The sequence below is a fragment of the Nanorana parkeri genome, unplaced genomic scaffold, assembly GCF_000935625.1.
Source record: "Nanorana parkeri isolate BGI_ZX_2015 unplaced genomic scaffold, ASM93562v1 scaffold117, whole genome shotgun sequence".
Taxonomy (NCBI): domain Eukaryota; kingdom Metazoa; phylum Chordata; class Amphibia; order Anura; family Dicroglossidae; genus Nanorana; species Nanorana parkeri.
This window is the reverse complement of record NW_017306385.1, coordinates 1350564-1358434: the sequence shown is the minus strand read 5'-3', so window position 1 is coordinate 1358434 and position 7871 is coordinate 1350564.

Here is a 7871-nt window from a genome sequence, read left to right as displayed (position 1 = left end):
AAGAAGAAAAAACTGGGTTGGACTTTTTAATCATAGTTTTGTAATGAAAACGTTCTGTATTCTTTGCCACATGGAGAGAAAACTAGGTCATACTGGGAACAAAACTAAATCAACCTTTTGTGATGGGCTTTGAGTTATTAACTAATATGGAATATGGCCTTTTCAATGAGTGACTCGCTGGTTCCATAAGTCATTGAGAGCCGTCTGCTGTTTTTCTTTTCCAGGGAAATTACTTTAAAGGTTTAATAATGCAAAGCACCTGGGATCGTTTATATATTATTCAGCACTGGGAAACAGCCAAACCTCAGAACTTAAAAAGAAGTTAGAATATATTACTCTGGATATGGCTGAATGAAACCCAGTAAACTCTCAAGATGAGAAGCTATGATTGGATGATCTAAAGTAATTTGTTAAACATAAAGATATGTCAAGAATTGTATGATAACATGAGATCATTACAGGAAACCTGACATGAGAGGTGTAAGGGGGCTGCCACTTAATGTGACTTGTCAGGACAGGAAGTGATGAGAAATGTATCCAACAGGGATGCAGACATAACCACATTTTATAGTAGAGTGATGATGGGTTAGAACTTTGATCGCTGCCTGTGCCTTTCTGTCCCAGTGACAACTACTTTCCTCAGTCCTTTTATTGGCGTCACAGGGAAAGAACGTGTCACTGTGACATCCAAAAGTTTTCTCTAATCTCCCCAATAGGGATCCAGCCAGACATACTTACATGACAGAAAAATGAAAACAAAAAATCTTGGCATGAGTTAGGGTTTAAAGCAAAATTGCAGGCACTTTGGTCCCCCCACCCCTGAAGACCCTCTACATGTTTTAGTTTGAAAAAAAATGACATACCTTTTTCACGATTGAGCCAGTCCAGTGACTACACAGAAGGGTCATCTTCTGCTCTGCTTCTGATAGGGGTGCAGGGGAGAGCATTCTTCCAGGACTGAGGGCCGCTCACTTAATGACAGTCCTGGAGTGCTGTGAGATGGGCCTACATGATAAAGAACCCTCTAGGGAGGCATCTAAATGACGGGTTGGGCTCACAGGATATAGACAAAATGATGGCGTCATTGGGCATGGACATGGAAAGAACATAAAACATGAACCCACTTTGATCACTATATGTCATCTGATTTTGATTCATCTTTATTTACCGCTTGATGATTTGGATTAGGTTCTTAGCATGTTGACTGGTCCTCTATCCCCTTGCAGCCCCTCGTCCTTTTTCTGGGTTTCCTTTCTTTTCTGATTTCTCTTTTTCTAAATGTTGATTTTGTTCTCTATGTTAGGTCTTAGGTCAGGACAGGTATACACGCTTCTATCTTCTTCATTCAAGAAAATAGAACAGATTCAGCCAACAATGTTTACAAGCATTGATCGAGGATCTCCTGCTGTTCCTTTATATTCTGACAGCGGCCACCAGTGGCACCCATGCATTGAATTTTGACCGGTTCCTTAAGAATTGGATGAAATATGATGCGTGTATCCCTGGCCTTACTGTTTTTACATTCCTTTTTAGTTATTAATTTGCTAGTCTTAATCTCTGTACAGGGTATAATTTGGTTTCTCTTTGTGGCCACTGAATGTTTACTTTATAACAGTTTGAAATGCAAGACCCATGTGATTTACTGTCTGCTACCATCACACATATCAGTTAAGTCCTCGCTGGTCTCTTATGTGCCTTGTGAGAACCCATGTTTACTACTGTTGTAATCATGAACCCACTGCAACTGCAAAAACATCTGTTACATTTGCAGGCCGATAGTGCTATCAATATATTAAGTTCCAAAGGCTTTTTTTTTCCGGTTGCATTGGGTTCATGATTTATGTACGTGGTATTTTTATAATTATTTTTGTTTAATAAAATAGTCTTTTAAGGGGACATGGCTCATGTATAAATAGTTGTTTATGCAGGTGGAATTATTGTTCTGAACAGAGCCAAGCTCCCATCTCATCCAGACGGGCAGAAGCCGTGTGCTGCATGGCATCTAGGGAGGCAATCTTATGGTCATGGTCACTGAACTTAGATTTCACCGATTCCAGTTCTTTTTGTAGGCTTGCTTAAATTGTGGAGGTGAGTGACTCTATGTCAGCGTCTACAGGCTCACGTTACGGGGAGCCGGCTGGTGATGAGTCTCCAATATATTTGGAAGGTAACACATGTGGAGAGGGGATAGGAGAGGAAGGACGATCATTGTCCATGGTTTTGAAAAGCGCCAAGGGTGCAGGCGAGTCCACAGGAGGCCTAGGTCCGAGCATACCCTGCCGGGTAGCATCAAGTTGGTGCGTTGGCGCCATGTTGTCTGAGTCGGCCTCAGCAGTTTGGGACGGGGATTCCACAAAGCAGTAGTTTATATCCTGCTGGCTGGGTATCCGGGATAGTCCCATGGACTCCATGGGACAGATGCATGCTGGACAGATGTTGTAAGCTGAAACCCTTGAGCCGATGAAGATCTCCTGGAAGAAGCACCATCACTCTGCCATCGACCAAGCCATGCCCCCAGGTGGAATCCTTGTTACTTATATGCAAATGAGGCATGAGTCTTAAATTAGGCTTTAATATATCCTCAAATGTATGCAAGCAGTGTAAGTACCTGAATTTGACCAGGTATCTACCTCGTGGGGATCCCTGTACAGCAGAGCTTAGGTTGGGAGAGGGAGAAGCAGTACACAAAGAGCCAATCAGTTTTGCTGCGGTACTCATAGTGTTAATAGGAGACACACTGATAAGAGGAGACAGCAGAGTGTTAGAGAGGTTAACTCATCAGTCCAGTCACATGCAAGACAAAACTAGTCTTCTGCCCTGCCAGTCAGGCCTGTGCTGTGTGGCAGAGTTGTAGAAATCTTGGGACTGGATGGGTAGAAATACAAATAATTCTGCAGGTAAATAGCTATATTTCATCTGTGTAATTTAGCTGTTTGCTTTAAGTTCAGCTTTACATCTCTCAGTATCAGTAGTTTAAACTCACCCGTATAGCTTAGCCCTGCGCCTTCCGTGTAGTCAGCTGAGTTCTGATTGGCTGTTACAGGTTGCTTCCCCTGGCCTTATTAGAGAACGTTGGAAATGTACTTATTTTTTATCATGTGGTCACGCTACTCCTCCACAGCGTCTGTAAACAGAGGCCGGGCCAACGCTTGAAATGATTTGGCTGGAGTCACAAAGAAAACAGACCCCATGAACAAGAAACCTAAATTCAGGCCACTATAACAAGAAGCCACTGAACATTGTTCCAAAACCGAGAAATGATGTCAGAAAGAAAAGTTAAGTAAACAAACCCCACTGGGGTCCATTAACATCCACAACAGCCGCAGTTGTCTCACACTTGGACGTCGCCCAAGGGAAACAGCGTCCACCGAGTCTGTGAACACACAGGACGCATTAAGCCGCAGTTTCTAGTGGAACAGTTTTGCTACACATGCTTCATTCCCCAAAGACATTAACATAGTAACTAGGTTCACTTAGAGTTTGCAAAAGGGATTTTCTCTTGTTGTTGGAGGGTCTCCTGAACCGTGATGATGCTGTTTAATATATTAAAAGGGCCAGTAGGCATACATTAAACACGATAGATAGATAGATAGATAGATAGATAGATAGATAGATAGATAGATAGATAGATAGATAGATAGATAGATAGATAGATAGATAATCTCAATCTATATGTATGTGTATATACAGTACTGTGCAATTTTTCTGCACCACAGTTCCTATTAGACATGTGGGATTCGTTTAGTTTCTAATCAAAATTCGGACAAATTTTCTGAATCCCAATGCATCCGAATCCGAATTTCCGTTTCCGAATTTTGGATCCCGTCCGAATTTCGTTTAAAAACGAAACTGAATCGGACATGTGACTTTTCTGGCCAATCAGGTTTTTTTTTTCAGTTTAATGCATCCGAATGGGTCTGAAAACCATATATAGATACTAATACTAAAGCTGAGGCTCCTAGACCCGTATCGCTTTCGGGAGCTCCCGAATGGAATTCGGAAATTCCGATCCCGAATGCCATACGGGTCTAGGAGATTCAGCTTTAGTATTAATATCTTCTGTATATGGTTTTCTGTGTTACTCGCAACGAATATTCATAAACTCCTCTGAAACTAACGAAAATTTGTATTTCGTCCGAATCCGAAACCCCGAACCGAATTGAATTTTGGATCCGAATCCCAAAATAACTAAATATCCGAACTGGCCTGGATTTTGCGTGTCTAGTTCCTATGTTTTCGTGCATAGTTGAGTCACTTAGCCTTGTTTCCTTGTTTCCACGTCGAAGTATGGCTTTCAGAAAAATGGCAGCTTGTGCTCTGGACTTATGAGTAAAAATGTGAAATATTTGGCTGCAGCAGGAGGCAGTTTGTTGGCCGAAGGGCTGGAGAGCGTTACAATAATGAGTGTCTGCAGCAACAATGAAGCATGGTTGAGGTTCCTTGCAAGTCCGGGGCTGCATTTCTGCCAATTGAGATGGAGATTTGGTCAGGATCAATGGTGTCCACAATGTGATTGGCCCCAAATGTATTCTTCAGCAGGACAACAACCCCAAATATACAGTAAATGTAATTAAGAACTATCTTCAGCGTAAAGAAGAACAAGGAGTCCTCGGAGTGATGGTTTGGCCCCCACAGAGCTCTGATCTCAACATAATGGAGTTTGTCGGGGATTACATGGAGACAGAAGGATTTGAGGCAGCCAACATCCACAGAAGATCCTGCTGAGTTCCTTCAAAAACTGTGTGCAAGTGTAACTAGAAGAATTGATGCTGTTTGGAAGGCAAAGGGGGTCACACCAAATATTAATTTGATTTGGATTTCTCTTCTGTTCATTTACTTTCCATTTTGTTCATTGATAAAAATAAATAAACACTTTTATTTCGGAAACATGTACAGCATTTTTTCACACCTGCCTAAAATTTTTGCACAGTACAGTGTATATATATATATACATATACACTGAGTGGCCAGATTATTATGACCACCTGAGGTTTGTAGGCAAATTAGCTATAATTTCGCACTGAAGTTGCTAGAGGGCCAGACCATTATAAATAGGGAAGCAGGTTGTTTACCACGACAGTAGAAGTGATTTTTTTTTCTGAAGATATGTGTAAACAACGCGATGTAACAGCCTTTGAACGAGGGATGATTGTTGGCGCTCGGAGTCATGGAGCGAGTATCAGCAAAACAGCAGAATTCGTTAAATGTTCAAGAGCAGCTGTTCTTAAAGTGTTTAATTGGCTAAGTGTAGTAGTGCTTTGTTGCAAAGTCCTCTCAGTGGCAATGTGTGCTGGTACAGTAACAGTCTGTGTTGAGCTCCATGGTAGCGACAGTCAATTGCAAGATGCATGGGTGTAGCAGTGAACGTTGTGGTTGCAGCAGTGGCTGCATGTATGGCTGGACCAGCTTCAGTAACAAGGTGTGTGTCTGAGCAATGGTCCTCAGTGACAAGGCGCATCAGCAGCACTCAGCGGCTATATGTAGCTGTTATGTGCAGTAGCTTTGTGGCCAGTGGTGAGGTGTGCAGGCACAGCCAGTGCTATGGGTATTACGGCTACTAGTTGCAAGATGCACGGGTGAAAAAACAGTCAGTGGTGATGTGCAGTGGCAGTCAAGAGAAAAAGGTACAGGTAAATCAGCCTTCAGTGGCGACGTGCAGTGGTAGTAAGTGGGTGCTAGCAAAAAAAAACCCAGAGCTGCAGACATGACATTTACTCTTCTTAAGACACTAGCGAAAACTAAGGCATGGTGGCAGTAGGAGGGGTTATCCGGGGCTGGCCTACATTTTTTTTGCCAGTGTCCAATCCTCCTGTAGGTGGCAGCATAACCCGCAGTTTAAAGACTTCCATTGTCCCTTAATGGAGGACGAAATGTAGCTTCTCCTCCTCCCAGTTGCTCATTCCACCTGAGTTCCAGGAGTACCAGCATTGTTTCCTGTGTTAATTAAAAGTGTAATGGTAACAGGGTAATTTTAAAGTAACACCAGACACATTTTTTTCATATTAAGTGTATACATGGTAAATAGTGTGTAAGTGTATCACCTCTAGGTATTTATCATCTCTCACAGAGATCATAGTACTCCCCTTACCAATTCTTTCATCTGATTTTCTCTCCAGAACGACAGCACCTCTTGACATCTCTGTTATGATATCATCCAGAGCCACCACCAACTACTTAATTTGTAAATTTGTTGAATAAAATATATAGTTTGTTATGTGCAGTTATGTTAAAGATGGTGAACCTGCCATGCCACTGCCAGCAACAAGGCTTAAACACACAGCACTGGGAGCTGCTATGGAGATAGATGCAGCTCTGGTATCCTCCATACTAAAACGCTGAATGGGATCCACCATATCCAAACTATATCAATGTGCTAGGCAACATGTTTCTTGGACACGCCCTCTTTGTTAGGCCCACCTTCCATGAGGCATCATCATTTGCTTTATTACCAATAAATGTTGATGTGTTATGACACTAGGTCAGGTTACAGTCCATGTACCCATTGAACTCCTGACCGCTCATCCATTAGGAAGATAGAATATGTCTATTTATTGATGTAATGCAAAAAAAGTATAACATACTTAGTGCGACGTTTCGGCGTCACGTAGGATCCCCTTCCTAAGGCAGAACAAGTGTTGTATGTTGTTATGCTTAATTTGCATGTACGTCAATAGACGTATTCTATCTGCCGTTGGAGTGCCGGTGTCCATATTCTTTTTTTATGACAATAGGTCAGGGCACTTTTTGTGCTTGTACCATTTTAGGATTGAGAATTTCCCTTTGACATAGGAAACTGCAAGACGGCTATAAATAAAGAACTCTCTCATGAACTTTGATGGGCGCTCGTCTTTACATATCCATTTGTATTGTTAGGATGTTATAGTGGTTTTATGGGATCCACTTGGGTCCCACCACCACCCACCAAATACTTCTATGGCCAGAAAGTAAGTGCAGACCTATTTTTCTTTATGTAGCCGTGTGAAGTAGGAAGTGAGTGTAATTCATGTTGGAGCTTCAGTACAAGGGGCAGCGGGTCACACTCTGCAATGAAGTTTTCTAAAATCTTTGAATGTATATAACCAACCAGGGAGGAAGTGGAGTCCAACTGCAGCCAACACTATTTATTTTGTTTTGATTAGAGCCCATACATGTTAGTAATTGGTATATTTCTGCTCACTTGTGTTGGAAAATCTCTCCAATAGAAACAGACAAAAACACATTTTTCGTAGAATAGGAACTTCTGACAATGTTTTTATCGCACCCCATGTCTTCTTGTTCTGTTGATGACCACCCTCCTATTTCTTGTAAGGGTGTCACAAGGAAAGGAAGTGCGGAAAAACTATCCCAGTAATGTCACCAATATGATTCTGATATATTCCACTTCTGAAATATTAACTCTTCCCTGCTCTATCCAAAATTGTTTTAAAAAATGGCTGGAGTTAGCTTGTAAAGTATCTGTAAACCCCAATGGAACGATGTGGTAAAGCTCTGTGTAACATTAATAATTGCCATTTTTTATCATCAACAAACTGTTTTCACCCTTTTTTCTACATGCACTGTTGCATCTCCTGCAGCCTCTGTGCAGCCACCTTCCATCAATATTTACTGGCTCCAGAAACTTCTGCGCATCACTTCTCAGGGCAGGTTTCCTGATGGTGAACAACGAACCATGCCTGCATAATGTGCATTGGTACATCAGCTTGTAGTGGAAGAAGGTATGACAGGGTGACAACACAGAAGCACATTTGGGAGATGGCGACAGATCATTGTCACTCTAAGAGGGCCAGTTCACACCACAACTGCATCAGAACTGTGTGCGTCTGCGCAACTGCAGTGCGATGCATTTTGCTACGATTTTGACACTTCCCCCC